Source organism: Schistocerca piceifrons, chromosome 8, assembly GCF_021461385.2.
Source record: "Schistocerca piceifrons isolate TAMUIC-IGC-003096 chromosome 8, iqSchPice1.1, whole genome shotgun sequence".
Taxonomy (NCBI): domain Eukaryota; kingdom Metazoa; phylum Arthropoda; class Insecta; order Orthoptera; family Acrididae; genus Schistocerca; species Schistocerca piceifrons.
In genome coordinates, this window is record NC_060145.1 from 343,629,596 (window position 1) to 343,646,364 (window position 16,769).

A 16,769-nucleotide genomic window follows, 5' to 3' on the forward strand; every position below is an offset into this window, starting at 1 on the left:
TCAAAGATTTTATTTCTTCGCCATGGATTTTAATTCCTACTCTAAATTTTTCTTTTGTTTCCTTTACTACTTGCTCAATATACAGATCAAATAATATCGGCAGTAGGCTACAACCCTGTTTCACTCCCTTCTCAACCACAGCTTCCCCTTTGTGCCCTTCGACTCTTATAACTGCCATCTGGTTTCTGTACAAATTGTAAATAGCCTTTCGTTACCTGTATTTTACCCCTTCCACCTGTAGAATTTCAAAGAGAGTATTCCAGTCAACTTTGTCAAAGGCTTTCTGTAAGTACCTATTTTCTATGAGAAGTCTTAGGGTCAGTATTGCCTCACGTGTTCCTACATTTCTCTGGAATCCTAACTGATCTTCCCTGATGTTGACTTCTACCAGTTTTCCCATTCTTCTGTAAAGAATTCATGTTAATATTTTGCAACTGTGACTTATTAAATTTTGATAGTTTGGTAGGTTTCACAATTGTCAGCACCTGCTTTCTTTGGTATTCGAATTATTATATTCTTCATGAAATCTGAGGTTATTTCGCCTGTCTCATAACTCTTGCTCACCAGATGGAAGAGTTTTGTCATGGCTGACTCTCCCAAAAGTATCAGTAGTTCTAACGGAATATTGTCCACTGCCAGGGCCTTGTTTCAACATAGGTCTTTCAGTGCTCTGTCAAATTCTTCATGCAGTATTATCTCTCACATCTCATCTTCATATACATTCTCTTCCATTTCCATAATATTGCCCTCAAGTACATCTCCCTTCCCTAGACCCTCTGTATACTCCTTCCACCTTTCTGCTTTCCCTTCTTTGCTTAGGACTGGTTTTCCATCTGAGCTTTTGATATTTATACAGGTGGTTCTCTTTTCTCCAAAGGTCTCCTTAATTTCCCTGTAGGTGGCATCTATCTGACCCCTAGTAATGTGTGTTTCTACAGGGTGTTCAAAAAGTCTCTCCGCAGTGCCATATGATTGTTAGCCGTGCATGCCATATGACACAGTAAGTGAATATACCGAAATGAAACTCAGTGCAATACAAGTTATTAATTTATTGAATATTCATTTGTACTTACAAATTTTCACATTAAATGTTAAAAGTGTCCCCCCTGTTGTTGAATACACAATTCAATTCGTCTAGTCATGTTTCCAAACACAAGCTGTAACAATTCTTCTGTAACAAAAGCAGTGAAAGTGGATATTGCAGTTTTCAATTCATTGATGGATTTTGGATGGTATTTATAGACAGTTGCTTTCACTGCATCCCAGAAGAAAAAGACAGGTGGTGTTAAGTCAGGCGATCGTGGAGGCCAAAGTCACTAGGAAATTATGCGATCACCAAAAGCATCAGCAAGCAGTGACATTTAAACGCGAGCTGTATGCGTGGTTGCACCATCTTGTTGAAAATAACCAGTCAGTATTTCACTAAACACTAGTTCTCCTGTGGATGGGTACAGAATATCACTGCAGTATCGTGTGTTTATTGTTTCATTGAAAAATATGGGACCCACAATCCGACGTCTAGAAATTTCAATCCAAACTCCTATTTTCGCAGAATGAAGTGGTTCCTCATGAATACAAAATAGATTTGCAGTACTCCGCATACGAGAATTTGGCGATTTCATGAACCCGGATAAATAAAACGATGCCTCATCACTGAAAAACGTTTCATTAAGAATATCCCTTCCATTTTGCTGAACAAAATTTTTGAACAATTGACAATAATGCAGTCTCTTGCCATGATCAGTATTTTTCAGTTCTTGCATGACTGTCACTTTGTATGAAAAAAGTTCTAATTTTTTCCTGACAGCTGTGTAGGCTGTTCCGACACTAACATCGATTTCCTGGGCGAGTTTTCTTACTGACTTGTTTGGACTCATGGACATTTTATCGGAAATATCGAGTATAGCCTCAGACAAAATGCTACAATGACCATTTCTCAGTGCATCTGTCACTGAACCAGTACTTCGAAATTTGTTAGTCAAATCTCGCACAGTTTTGCAATGTGGGAGTGTTGTCTCCGGGAAACCCAAATTAAATGTTTGACAAACTGAGACTGTGTATTTACCCCCAACTTTGAACATTTGTTCGACCAAAAACATGCGCTCTTCAATGGTTAGCATTTTAACAGTAACAAAAACAAAACAAAGGAACTAAACTTAAATGTTCACGTCAACACGTAATGACACACAACGACGATAATACTGATGCTGGCTGAGATCTAAACAAAACAGTGGAATGTTGGAAGAGTCCACTTGAAAGGAAGTAACCCAGGCAGGCGAACAATCATACGGCACGTGTGGCTAACAATCATATGGCACTGCGGAGAGACTTTTTGAACACCCCATACATCCTTACATTTGTCAGCTAGCCATTCCTGCTTAGTCATTTTGCATTTCCTGTCAATCTCATTCTTTCGATGTTTGTATTCCCTTTTGTCTGCTTCATTTACTGCATTTTTATATTTTCTACTTTCATCAATTAAATTCAATATCTCCTGTGTTACCCAAGGATTTCTACTAGCCCTCATGTTTTTACCTCCTTGATCCACTGCTGCCTTCAATATTTCATCTCTGAGAGCTATCCGTTCTTCTTCTACTGTATTCCCTTCCCCTGTTCCTGTCAGTCACTCCCTAGTGCTCTCTCTGAAACTCTCTACAACCTGTGGTTCTTTCAGTTTACCCAGGTCCCTTCTCCTTAATTCCTACCTTTTTGCAGCAGCTATTACACCAAATTCAAGTATTGTACTGAGCAGGGTACAAAGAACCATTGAAGGAACCAAACTATAACAGTACTAAACACTAATTTAGTGGTTCATAACACCTTTCGTGTTCCACTGGTTTCCGCCTGAGTTCTAAAAATCTTGCTGAGGCAAGGATTGCCAGACTCATTCAACGCCAGTCCATCACTGTTTTATGAACCATATTTGAAACAAGTACAGGGAAGCAATGCAGGCAAACTAGCTGAGCCAGTTGGTGGCATTTCGAGTGAACATGGATGATGAGAAAGGAATTGTGTTGGCTGCATACAGAAACCCCCTGTACAGCCCAAACGACATGAGACTCGATATTACCGCAGTGGATATTGGCTAGAATTCAATGACATGTCTTTTTTTTACCACTAAAACTTTGTGAAAAATATTTGCTTGATGATTTATCTTGAAAAGATAAGATCCACTCCTGTTGAATACGTAATTATCTATATTTAGTTCCCATTGCAGCTTGAGATGTCAGTGGTGTCAGAGCAGCAGTCATTGCAACAGTGAACAACAGCCATCACTGCAGGGAAATGACTTTGGATATCTTGTGGCACCCATACACTAGATGTACCTGCCTATACATTTGTAAACTCCTGTCATTTTTCTGTGTATCACACTCAGCTGACCATAGGCAACATTCCTCCCCCTCCCCCACCAGATTGCTGCTTCCATCCCATGTGATGTTGCATTCTGGTCTGAGATGCTGGAGTTAGCGGTCGTGTGTGTGTGTGTGTGTGTGTGTGTGTGTGTGTGTGTGTGTGTGTGTGTGTTTGTACTAATGAAGGCTGTGACTGAAAGCTATATATGAGTGTTTTTTAACTGTGCCTGTCTATAACTTGACATGTCTTCTTTTTGGTAAGTAAGTTATAATCAACTGTGACTGAAAGCTATATATGAGTGTTTTTTAACTGTGCCTGTCTATAACTTGACATGTCTTCTTTTTGGTAAGTAAGTTATAATCAACTGTAGAGTTATAGACAGGCACAGTTAAAAAACACTCATATATAGCTTTCAGTCACAGCCTTCATTAGTACAAAACACACACACACACACACACACACACACACACACACACACACACGACCGCTAACTCCAGCATCTCAGACCAGAATGCAACATCACATGGGATGGAAGCAGCAATCTGGTGGGGGAGGGGGAGGAATGTTGCCTATGGTCAGCTGAGTGTGATACACAGAAAAATGACAGGAGTTTACAAACAAAAGAACTGTGCTGAGTAGTTTGGAAAAAAGCACAGGTCACACCTGTTTACAACAATGGTAGCAGAAGTGATTCGACAAAACTATTGCCCAGTCTCCTTGACACTGATTTGTTGTAGAATATTTGAACATATCCTGAGCTTGAACAAAATGAACTACTCCGTGCCAACCCATACGAATTCTGAACAGACAGATCATGCAAAACCCGACCCTCACTTTTCTCACACGACTTACTGAAAGCTTTGGATTAAGGCAGTCAAGTAGATTCAGTATTTCGTGATTACTGAAAAGCATTTGACTCAGTACCCCATCAAAAGTTTGATCATATGGGGTATCAAGCAAAATTTGTGACTGGACTGACGATTTTTTGGTAGGGAGGATGCAGCATGTTATCTTGGAGAGTCATCGTCAGATGTTGAAGTAACTTTGAGTGTGCCCCGGAAAGTGTGTTGAGACCCTTGCTGTTCGTATTGCATATTAATGTCCAAGTGGCCGCATAAATATTCAGTCATATCTTAATAAGATTTCAACATGGTACAAAGATTGGCAACTTGCTGTAAATGTTTAGAAATGTAAAATTGTGCACTTCACAAAATGATAAAATGTAGCATCCTATGACTGCAATATCAGTGAATCACATTTGGAATCAGTCAACTCATACAGGTACCTCCATGTAACACTTTGAAGAGAAATGAAATGGAATGATGACATAGGCTCAGCCACGGGTAAGGTCGTGGTACATTTCAGTTTGTTGGTAAAATAGACCTACAAAGGATATTGTTTACAAATCACTTGTGTACATTCCCGAGAAAGCCTACTTACAGAGTTTCCAAATTTAAACAATCATTCTTCCCACATTCTGTACATGAATGGGAATGTGAAGGAACCATAGTGTGATGTACCATCTGGCATATGTTTTACAGTGGTTTGCAGAGAATGGATGTAGATGTATGACTTGATTGATTTCCATTATGACTCACTGATACTGTCATGGGATATTCCCCAGGTCCCTTCCTCAGAACACCAACGATTCAGTGGAAGAAATAACAGCCATACACAACCTTGAAAAAAATCCTGACATAATCATCCTATCTGCAGACCAAGGTTCCACCACTGTTGTTATGAATCACAGAAGGTCTCTGCCAATTATCTGACTCCTCCACCAATAAACTCTGCCAGAGTGATCCCATCCCAGAAGTCCATCACATACTCCAATCCCTGCTTAAAGCCTTAGGCCCTTCCCAGAACACCTCTCCTGAATCCATTTCCCTCCCGACCCCTATGACACGCCGCACACCCACCTTCCACATGCTCCACAAACCCAAGAATCCTGGACGTTCCTTGTGGCTGGTTATTGTGCCCCCACTGAAAAATTTTGGTCCTCATTGACCAACACCTCCAACCAATTCCTTCACCGACTCTCCACCATCCCCATCCGTTTACCTCCTGGATCCCTATTAATCACAGTTGATGCCACCCCCCTATACACAAATATTTCTCATGCCCATGGTCTTACCACTATTGAACACTACCTTTCCCAAGATCTTTCAGACTCCAAACCCATTACCTCATACATCTTACTAACTTTATCCTAACCCACAACTGTTTCCCATTTGAAGGGAAGAATAAAAAAAATCTGCGGCACGGCCATGGGCATCTGCATGGCACCCTCATATGCCAACCTTTTTATGGGTCATCTAGAGGAGGCCTTCCTAGCCTTCCAAAACACCAAACCCCGTGCCTGGTTCTGGTTCTGCTTCATTGACAATATCTTCATGAAGTGGACTCAGGGCTAAGGAACCCTATATTTGTTCCTCCACAATCTCAACACCTTCTCTCCCATCCGCTTCACGTGATCCTCCTCAACCCAGCGTGCCACCTCCCTAGATGGTGACCACCTCTCTCATGGCTCCATCCACACCTCTGTCCACATTAAACCCACTAACCACCAACATTACCTGCATTCTGACAGTTGTCATCCCTTTCACACCAAGAAGTACATCCCATATAGCCTGGCTACCCGTGGACGGCATATCTCCAGTGACAAAAACTCGCTTGCTCAGTATGCTGAGAGTCTAACCAAGGCCTTCACAGATAGACACTATCTCCCAGATCTAGTCTGCAAACAGATCTCCCATGCCATTTCCCCTCACACCCCCAATCCTCCCACCAACCCCAAGAACCAGCCCCTTCATCACCCAGTATCACCTCTGACTGAAACAACTGAACCACATTCTTTGCCAGGGCTTTGATTACCTATCATGATGCCCAGAAATGAGGGACATCCTACTTGAGATACTTCCCACCCCTCCTCAAGTGGTGGTCTGTCGTCCACCCAACCTCCACAACATCCTAGTCCATCCCTATGCCACTCACAATCCCAATTCCTTGCCACAACAATCATATCCTTGTGGAAGACCCAGGTGCAAAACATGCCCAATCCACCCACCCAGCACTTTCTATTCCAGTAGTGTCGCAGGTTTATCCTACATCAGGGATTGGGCCACCTGTGAAAGCAGCCATGTCATTTATCAGCTCTGCCGCCACTGCACAGCTTTGTGTATTGGTATGACTACCAACCAACTGTCCACCAGGATGAATGGCCACTGTCAGTATGTGACCAAGAGCCAAGTAGACCATCCTGAGGCACAACATGCAGCCGAACATTACACATTTCATTTGGAGCCTTCCCTCCAACCCCAGCTTCTCTGAACTGCAAAGATGTAAGTTATCCTTACAACACATTGTCTGTTCCTGTAATTATCCCAGCCTCAACCTATGAAAAGATACTGTCCCCATGCCCTCCATCCAACATTTTACACCCACTCTGTCCTGTCATCTCCTCTCCATTCTCATCTCCCATCCAGTTTACTTGCAGCCCTCTGCCAACACACCTGCCTGTCTTTCCCCACTCCTCTCCTTCATGTTCCTTCTTTCCCCACAATCTCCTGACACTGCACCTGTTGGCAGTCTAGTCCCTGCACACTCCACCAGACAGTGTTCATTTCTCTCCCCACCTGTACACTACTATCCCTTGCCCTCCCCCACTCCCTCCAGATTGCTGCTTGCCTCTCACTTGATGTTGCATTCCAGCCTGAGATGCTGGAGTTGGCAATCATGTGTACTTACATTTTGTGTGTGTGTGTGTGTGTTGCTGATGAAGGCTGTGGCCGAAAGCAATATGTAAGTGTATTTTTCAATTGTGCCTGTCTGCAACTTGACATATCTTCTTTTTGGTAAGTACCAATCTGTCTTGTTCCTACCAGGAGTTTCCATTGTTCAATACAATAGATTATAGTTACAAGAGGAGCTAACTCAGCTGCAAATAGAATCCGACAGGGATTGCATCGGGCCCTGGAGCTTTGATCAGTCTCAACAATTTCAGCTGTTTCTCAATGCCACTGGTGCTGGTATCTATTTCACTAAGAGGTATGAAAATGAAATTGGATCGGTTCTCCTAGGCTTTTCTTTGTAAAGGAGCATTCAATAACAAAGTTAAACATTTCTGCTTTTGCTTCGCTACCCTCAATTTCATTTTCCGTCTCATCCATGAATGTCTTGCACTAACTTTGGTGCCACCCAAAGCCTTTATATACAAACAGGATTTCTCTGGGTTTTGTGAAAGATCATGTGACAAAATTCTGCTACAGTAAGTCACTGAGGGCTTCAAGCGTTGCTTTCTTGACAAGTGCATTTCATTCAGCATCTATTTATCTATAGCCCTAGGCTTTGTTTTGCATGTATTATGCTGACATCTCTGATTCTTTAGAAGTTTCTTTCCAGTGACTGTATACAATGGAGGGTCCTTCCCGTTATGAAATGTTGTACTGAGTACACATAAATTCATTGCATAGTTGACTATTCTTTTAAACTTGAACTGTAGTTCCTCTACATGCTCCTGTCATGTGCTGGTAGTTCCAAGTTCCTCATTGAGGCATGACTTTACTGGTCTTTTTTTCCCCCTGGTTTATTGAAGATATATTTATCTTTCTACTTGTTTTAGAGAAAATATTGCACACACAGAATTTTGTGGCAATACAAAATGAAGTGATCAAATTGGTTCAGTTGTAAGTGAAGCAGATGGTAGATTTTGAATTGTTGGTAGAATATTGAGACAATTGACTCAGTCTACAAAGGAGAGTGCTTATAAAAAACTTGAACAATGATATAGGATGGATCTCACTAGTGAGTGGGACCCATACCTAACATAGGAGAGCCATTAAAAATGTAAACGGGATTTTTGCACTTTGGATAAGAGAGGAGTCAGTTTTTGATTAAGGCACTAAATGTACGAGATGGTTGTAATTAAAAAGCATCTGCTCACAGAGGTCCAGTGTGGACTGTAATTATCATATGACAGCAAAACTTGGTAGGTACTCTAATGCTTTAATGTGGAATTGATTTACACTGGAAAAAAATTATTCCAGTTTTGGCCACCAAATGCAAATTGGTGCAGTGAATGGAAGAAAGATGTACAGAAATGTTTCCATATGCGATGGTTTGGGAATGGCGCACAAGCAGAAAAGGACAAACAAATGAGAAGGGCATAATGTTCATTTTATTATTAACTGCTGCTTTCGTAAGTGGTTCAATATGAGCACCGGAGACATTGATAAAATGCTGTATACTGCCAGATTTTCACCGGGATGTGGCCAAAATAGGAACTAATTTTGTTCCAGCATAAATCAGTTCTGCATTGATGCATTAGCATATCTATAAAGTTTCACTGCCACATGGTAATTGCAGCTCACATTCAACCTCCATGGGGAAACTGCAATTTAATTACAATTTCCAGGTAGTTAGTTAGGGACATATACAAGATCTATCTATATTCTTGCATCATCCCATAACACCTGTTCCCTCATTATTTGTAACAATAAGTAAGATGTGCATTACTCTGTTGTGCACACATTTTTTGTTTTGTCTTGAAAGAAGGTGATGGAACTTATGAAATTTTCATTAGATTCAGTACACAGTTTACAAATTAAAGAATTGCTCATTGGTCATGATGTAGCTAAAAATAGAGGTTATAAGCATTGGGGTCAAATGTCGCAAATGAAAATATTGCTGCTTGCAGACTTATGGAATATAAACCATATTTAACTACCACAGAAATCTCATTAGAGGCAGGTTTAAATGTTGCTAGTGTTCACACCATTCTCAGAAAGCACCACTGCATTTTGTGAAGTAGGTACCACATCATCTCATTCAGATAGAGAACTGTTCGGGTGAATAGCTGTTCGCAGATTTTTATTTGATTTGTTGCGTAAGATGGAGAAAAGTTTTTACAATGGCTGTAATCTGTGATAAGATATGGATACACAAGAGAACAGATATAGAAAAGAGGAGGAAGAGGGGTTTAATCCTGAAATCTCCCTTCAAGAGGAAATTTTCTAGCAACATTCTTCTGTGATTCAGTAGTTTTGTTTCTCTTCACAACGGATACACGATGAATGCAGCATATTATTACCCGCTCTTGGTAAGTGAAATTGTACAACATGAATGGCTGAGAGATCCCAAAGGGCAATTTCAGCCATCCAATTGGAAAGGCATCTTTGCTTCATTGCTTCGCAAAATATGAGTACTTTGTGTGGAAGTGTAGCTGTTAAGTGTAGATAACTGTAATGGTGTGTGGGGGGGGAGGGGTGTGTGCGTGCACACGCATGTGTGTGAGAGAGAGAGAGACACCAACCAACAGTATCACATATCTTCACTTCACAAGACACTGCGGAGAGGTTTGGAATTTAATCCAGGACATTTGCACAAAAACAGGTGATCAGGTACTTTATGCCACCACCCCTCCTCCTCTCCCCTCTGCTGTAAAGGTGAAGGGAAAATTGTCAACAGCAAATGGTAAACCTGGGCAGTCATCCAGCCAAATACTGGCTACGCCCAATGGTGATTTGATGGGAACTGGTGTATCCACCTCGGCACAGCTCATGGTTGATGTGAAGGTTGTTTATTTCAGGAAATATTATGCTTCTATACACACTAGCCTTAATCAGCTATAAAATCTATGAAATATACTGGATGGACACTTCGTAAAAATAGATAAATTCTTGATATTTTCCCATAGATGACTACAGCATGTTTAGACTTCAGAAGGTGGTGATAGGTTAATAAAAATGCACCAGTTTTTCTTTTGTTGAGGAGTACAAGTATAATTGGCTGTACAAGTGCTTCTCTGTTGATGCAAGGATCAAGAAGCTGCTCATCACATGGAAAAAAGTAATTATTTCTCCTTTGGTAATTTTATCCATCACCAACAAACTAGGGTAAAGGGGGGGGGGGGGGGGGATGGAGGAATATTCTAGCTGTCAGTATCAACTTGGTCATGTCAATGACAACTGGCTCAAATCAACTATGGATATCTATGGTTTGCTCATAGTGAGAAGAGCTAGAGCTCCCTAGTCCAGAATTAGCACAAGTCAGTCAACTTCGGTGCGCTCACATTATGCATACGTCCCCTGCCTACGTCCCAACCTCACCATTCTAATACAGAAACTTATGTTGTAGGTATTGTGAAGTGATTGTTGTGCTGTGTTGTGTTCCATAGTAAAGTAATACATCTCTCGATGAGCAACGAAGTGATTCCTGGTCCATCATGGGCAACACCAGATACTCCGTCCATTCCTTGGAGGAGGGCAAGGGGCAATAAATCATGAAGTGGAACAAAGAAAATAAATATTAATGTCACTGAGTGTTGTGATCAGGAGATCAAATATAAGAAGTTGTTCCACTTCTCTCTCAACTGATAAGATAACGGTGTGATACACAGGGGCAAGCTTCAGCTCTGAGAAAGGAATTCACAAATTTTGAAAGATAACCCTGGAAAATCACCAGAATCTCTCGGGGGGGGGGGGGGGGGGGGGGGGGGGGTAAGAGGTAAATTTCAGTTCAAAATTTTCTATTCTACAATGCTTTGAAGCTGCCTCCTCCTTTGCCTAAATTACTTTAACCCTCACAATACTCCGCCCTGATAGCTGAGTGGTCAGCGAGGTGATCTGTCACACCAAGGGGCCTGGGTTCGATTCCCGGCTGTGTTGGAGATTTTCCCCGCTCAGGGACTGGGTGTTGTGTTGTCCTCATTATCATTTCATCATCTTCATCATCAGTGGAAGGCAATGGGAAACCACCACTGGAATCACTTCCCTGGACACTCATGCTGTGGACCTCTCTGACGAGGTTTCCCCCATGACAAGGTCTGCCATAAGGCAGAACACAAGTTTTTTTCACAATACTAAGGGGCATGTACTCTGTGTCTATCTCTTGACAATATTATATTCTAGTCGGTTACTTGATACTTTAAAATTTTGAAAAAATATTTATTTTGTAATAGTTCTTCTACCAGATTCCACAAGTTTTAATCTTTTTAGTTAAACTAAACCCAAAAAAAAGTCCCCGCAGCAGAGCTCACTTTCCCCAGTTAATGTTGTATTCAATATTTCCAGGTTCAGGGCCTTACTTCCACATCAGTATCTCTTTAAAAATTATGTTGAGAGTAAAAGTCAACAACAATGAACTAAATTTGCATTTTTTAAATGTTTTGTGGTGGTCATGAAGTCAGTAGTACACAATACAGAAAGTGCATTGATATTGCTAATAAAGAACAGCTCGAGTGTAAGATCACAATTCCAGTCTTTGTTAAGGCTCATTTGAAAGTGTTGTGTTCATTTGAAAGGGTTGTGTTAACAAGTATGACAGGAAAAATATTAGCTGCTAATGATGCAACAAGTGCATCAGGAGGGCAACAGAGAACAAGCGTCCATGAGATGCAGCCTTCTATGGGATATTCACGTCGGAAAACGAACATTGTCAACATTCAAGATATGTTCAAAACAAACCATTAACTTGCACCATGAACGCCAAGTGAAAAATGATGTGCCCAGTGTTCACAAAGGTTCTCACCATCAAGATCGAAGGCGAACTCCTTAAGAGTTACAAAGAATGCAGGACATTAATACACAGACCAGGAATCAAGTGAAAGCAAGCTATTTTGACCAGCTACTGGCCAAAAGCAGTGCTCTTACCATAGTTGTAATTCTCTTAGACCCATTTTCCCACTCTCGCTTGCTGTGACATAAATATTCCCTACTGCCCTTACAAGATCATGCACATGAGAAAGAAGCGTAGGAGTAGAACACCTCTGACCTCTTACAGCACAATAAATAACTTTCCAGCCAATATACCATCCAGATTCACAGTCATAGTACTTGTATACCAATGCGTTACGGCATTGATTTTAGTTGATCTTGATAAAACTCTGTTGGTACCTCTAATTTCTAGGGGTTGTTTTTTCATATGCATTTCCTCTTAAAATCCCAATTGGTTGGAATTGAAAACAAATTCCCTACTGAATGAAGGAGTAAGTTTGTTTATCTCATCTACAAATTTTCAGGCTGATTCCACATTTTGTTGTGCTTTGTCAAGTTGATGCTTTGTTTGTAATTTCGCTGTCTTACATTTTCCATTTCTGTAGCGCTGTTTGAAGTTATGCAACGATCCACTGCTTCCCTTGAAATCACTGTAATCTATGTCATGCACAGTTTCATGTGCATAATGTAGGAGATCACTATCGTGCACATCCTGTAAATTGTATTGTGCAACCTTGAAACACACAAACACCAGCTTTTGTATCAAGAGCGCCTTGTCCTCCCTTGAATATCCATAGTTTTTTTATGCACTACATTGTCATGTTGCTTGCAGAATTGTTCAAAATATTGTCATAATCTTCTTTTTTTTTTCATTTTTCCTTCTATGCTGCAGATGATCTTCCATGTACCTAATTATGTTTAGTATCCACTTCTTGGACAACAATTGTCCTTTACTATGTTTCAATGGAGACAGGATTTGTGGCTCCCCATCTGACAAGGATGATTAAGAACACGTCTTGACATCGGTTTTAATATCACCTTCAGTTGTCAAGCATGTATCGTCATCATTTTATTCCTTACGTACATTGTTCCTACAGTTGAGCGTACATGACACCACCCGTTCCACTGACTCATCTTGCAGAAACATAAATATTTCATTTGCCACTTCTATTTCAAGTTGCGAAATTCCTTGGGATTTCTGATGAAATCTCAGTTACGGCAACTGTTGTCATAGATATAATACAGTGTTTGGCTTTCTTTATCGTTGCCATTGCTGTGCTTTGTACCAAGAACACTAGCACTGTAGCACTGCTGTGAGTTACTTGTTGACTAAGCAGTTCAACTATGCTCTGTAGCCTCAGGCTGTGCTTACCATTGGATACCACCAGTTCTGCCCCAGTTGCCATTAGCAGCCAATATTGTGATTGCTTGTAGACAATACATGGAGCATCAAATGTTGTAAACGTAATTGGCCTTTTATAACTTCAGACTCAAGGGGTTACTTGTAAGTTTGTGCTAAAAGGTATTTTCAGCTTCTGAAGCCTACTTACAAATCAGTAAAAAGTATGTTGTTAATATAATTCAAGAGCAGTTAAGTAATCTTTTTGTGGACATAAAGAACAGCAGCCCCTCGCTGTTAATGCAGATTATGGAAAATGCCTTGGTATTGGTAGGGTTAAAGTGGGCACTTTGTTTGCATGTGTAAAAGAATTTCTTGTCATCCAGGTTCAATAACAAAGTCAGTTATTCAGAAACCCCCATGTAGAGTAATGATTAAGATACTTGGCTGGTGTGCTGGAAGTAGTGAGCATGAGTCCTGTCATGTGTCAGTCTCCTTTTTTTTTTTACATCACGATAGAAATGGCTATGTTTTTATTCAGTCAATTGTGACTGCATCCTGAGATACTTGGGATCATAGCCTATACTACTGTATAAGTGGTTTCAAAAAGCCCATCTTTTCACTGGAGACGTCTCTGTGTTTTTGTAGTCACACTCTGCATAAAATGGAATTGTACTTTTTGACTTTTTCTTTTAATTCTCTTTCCCTTAGGCCAAGATCTACTGGGAAAATCCAGTTGGATAACTTCAACAGGGGTGTCTTGAGGAAAACAATTGAAGACTTCAGCTTGGTGCAGAAGACTGCCGCAAAACTTTGACCAAAACTCAAGAAAAAGATTGGCTGGACTTGGATTTTGGGTATTAAATCTCTGTAGAATATTTAGTCGTCCATGGGATGAAAGCGGAAATGTGCGTAATAAGAGGTCTTTACTGCTAGAGTGTGAATACATTATTATTTATGTTAACTTTGTAAGGTGGTTTGTAAATATGGTTCTCCCGAATCTTCCACCACAGTCAGTCATTGTGGTGGACAAAACACCCACACAGTATGATACCAAAGTGAAGATATTAGAATTGTTGCAAAAGAGGCATGTTGGCGGTAATGAGAATATGAGGAAGCAGGCTCTGTTCACTTTAATTCAAGAACAGACCTGCTAAAAAAATGTATATGATCAACAAAATGGCAAAAGATAAAGGCCGCATGTTTGTCTGCTTGACACCTAATAATTGTAATTTGAGTGCAGAACAACAGGCATGGGCAAAAGTAAAACAACTGTTTAAGGAGCACAGCATTTCAGGGGCCATGTCGAACGACAGTCTCCTGCAAACTGCAAGTGAATCCATTCTGTGAGTTAACTGCTGGTGACTGGGAAGGATACTGCAGGAAGATCCAACAACTGGAAGAAGATTACTACATGTGCAGCAGTCTTGTGGAACTCACAATAGACAAAATGATTAATTTTACTGCTGAATCAGACAGTTGTGACAATAATCCATTGTCGACAGGTGAAGAACATAATGAGAGTGGTTCTCAGTGATTTACGTGTTCACACAATTCAGCGTTACGCTCGCAAATGTTCAAAATTTTACGCATTCTCTTTTTATTTACTACTGGTTATTTTTAAATTCGAATTGTCCGTGAGAACTGATATGGAATTAATAGCAACAACCACCATCACTCAACACGAAACTATCAAGTTTGATTTCACAAATCCTGTAAACTTGTCTTACATCCTTATCTCAATTTTTACTTACGTAGACATGTAATAAGTAGCAGTAGACGGTTGTTATGACAGTGGCTAATAGGTGGCACTGTCAGCGCCAATTGAAGCACAAATTATATGTCAATGCAAGTGTGTTGCCAGTGCTGTTTGATGTTAGCACAGCTTGTTACCCTTGGGAGCCTATGTGCTGGGAGTCGATGGATGGTGCTTGCTTATTCTGATCCCTCAGGATCCTCTCTTCTTCTTGCAGACAGATTGGGGCATAAATGAAATGTTACTGGTAAAGCTTCAAAAATATATATATATATATATATAAATAAAAACAAAGATGATGAGACTTACCAAACAAAAGCGCTGGCAGGTCGATAGACGCACAAACAAACACAAACATACACACAAAATTCTAGCTTTCGCAACCAACGGTTGCTTCATCAGGAAAGAGGGAAGGACGAAAGGATGTGGGTTTTAAGGGAGAGGGTAAGGAGTCATTCCAATCCCAGGAGCGGAAAGACTTACCTTAGGGGGAAAAAAGGACAGGTATACACTCGCACACACACACACATATCCATCCGCACAGACACAAGCAGACATTTGTAAAGGCAAAGAGTTTTTTTTTTTACAATGCAGAAAAACTAAAGAACAGATTTGAATTATGCAAGGAGGACAGAACCTCGGCTGTTGCGTTACTGGAAATATGGAATGTACTCTGTGGGGTGTGGTTACATGTGAATAGTATCAAGTGCAAATAAATACTTCCATTTATGGAGCATGGTGGAGGGCTTTTAATAGTTTGAGCAGTCATTATGATTTTCACACCAAGAAAGGGCAGTGTATATGAAACAATTTTAGGTTTTTATGTCCATTTACTGGGACAGGAATTGTTCCAAGAAGATAGTTTATGCAGTGTTATAATGTCATAAATTAAACAGCAGTACATGTGCAAGACTGTATAAAATAAGATGCCTTTTCTGCCGTCCATTATTACGAGGTTTGATTATTATTGGGGGTGCTGTTTGCTATATATTACCTCATTCCAACATCTCAAGAAATGTGAACAGTTTCTTTGTGACAGTCTGAAATACCATTGACTGCTATTCAAGATTTATATGCATTAATAACTAGGATGATTCAGGCTGCCCTGAATGCTGAAAGTAGCGTTACTCCATATTGTGTCGATGTTGATATTGTTTTATTACAACCACTCCCTATAAATGTTTCTTAAAGTTGTCTTTAAAACATAGAAAAAGGCTTCAAAAATGTGCTACATAATTCATTGCTTTGGAGTGTTACTTTGACCATGAGAAGTGTATGAATAGGCTTCCTTGATGTCACTTGATAGTGCAAAGTGTATTAAAAAGTGTTTATAAGGCATCCATTCACTTATATTATTTGGTAGGAAAGGGAGCGTGGTCCCTAGACTGCATTTTCAAATACTTTGCTTGATACTTTGTACCATCTTCGAGGTTAACATATACACTTACAGTTTACAGAAATTAATGGATAACGGTTGAAACTGCCAAACCTTTTGGCAAATCAACAGACTGCTGACCAAAGGAATAATCGTGTGGACCAGTGGTTTATCTGCCAAACTTGATCCAACAAGGAATACTTAATGTTTATAGAATCAATCATAGATTATCATTATAAGTGTCTCGTATGAATTGTGAAGCAGTGGTTGAAGCCTCCACTTGGCCGATTTTTGCATTGGGTGTGCCACACACTCCTACCATCAACTGTCCAACTCTCTAAGTGAAAAAAATTAGCTGCATTATGCTTATGATCTGTATATATGTTTCTTCCATTACAAAATGTTATTATATATTTGACCAAGTCCTATATCTTGTCTCAACTGGCCATGATT

General features: G+C 40.3%; 2 protein-coding genes across 5 annotated transcripts in view; one reads left to right on the forward strand and one right to left on the reverse strand.

Moving 5' to 3' along the window:
- LOC124711959 (transcription initiation factor IIA subunit 1-like) overlaps positions 1-16,769 on the reverse strand; it is an 88,870-nt gene that overhangs the window by 53,633 nt on the left and 18,468 nt on the right. The window lies entirely within an intron of this gene.
- LOC124711960 (hsp70-binding protein 1) overlaps positions 1-16,769 on the forward strand; it is a 54,143-nt gene that overhangs the window by 36,645 nt on the left and 729 nt on the right. Inside the window, exon 6 of one of the 3 annotated variants that reach the window (XR_007005548.1) lies at positions 13,897-14,042. The exons of the other annotated variants lie outside the window; for them this stretch is intronic. The gene's annotated coding sequence lies outside the window, so the exon portion shown is untranslated. The remainder of the gene's footprint in view (positions 1-13,896; positions 14,043-16,769) is intronic. 3 annotated transcript variants of the gene reach the window in all.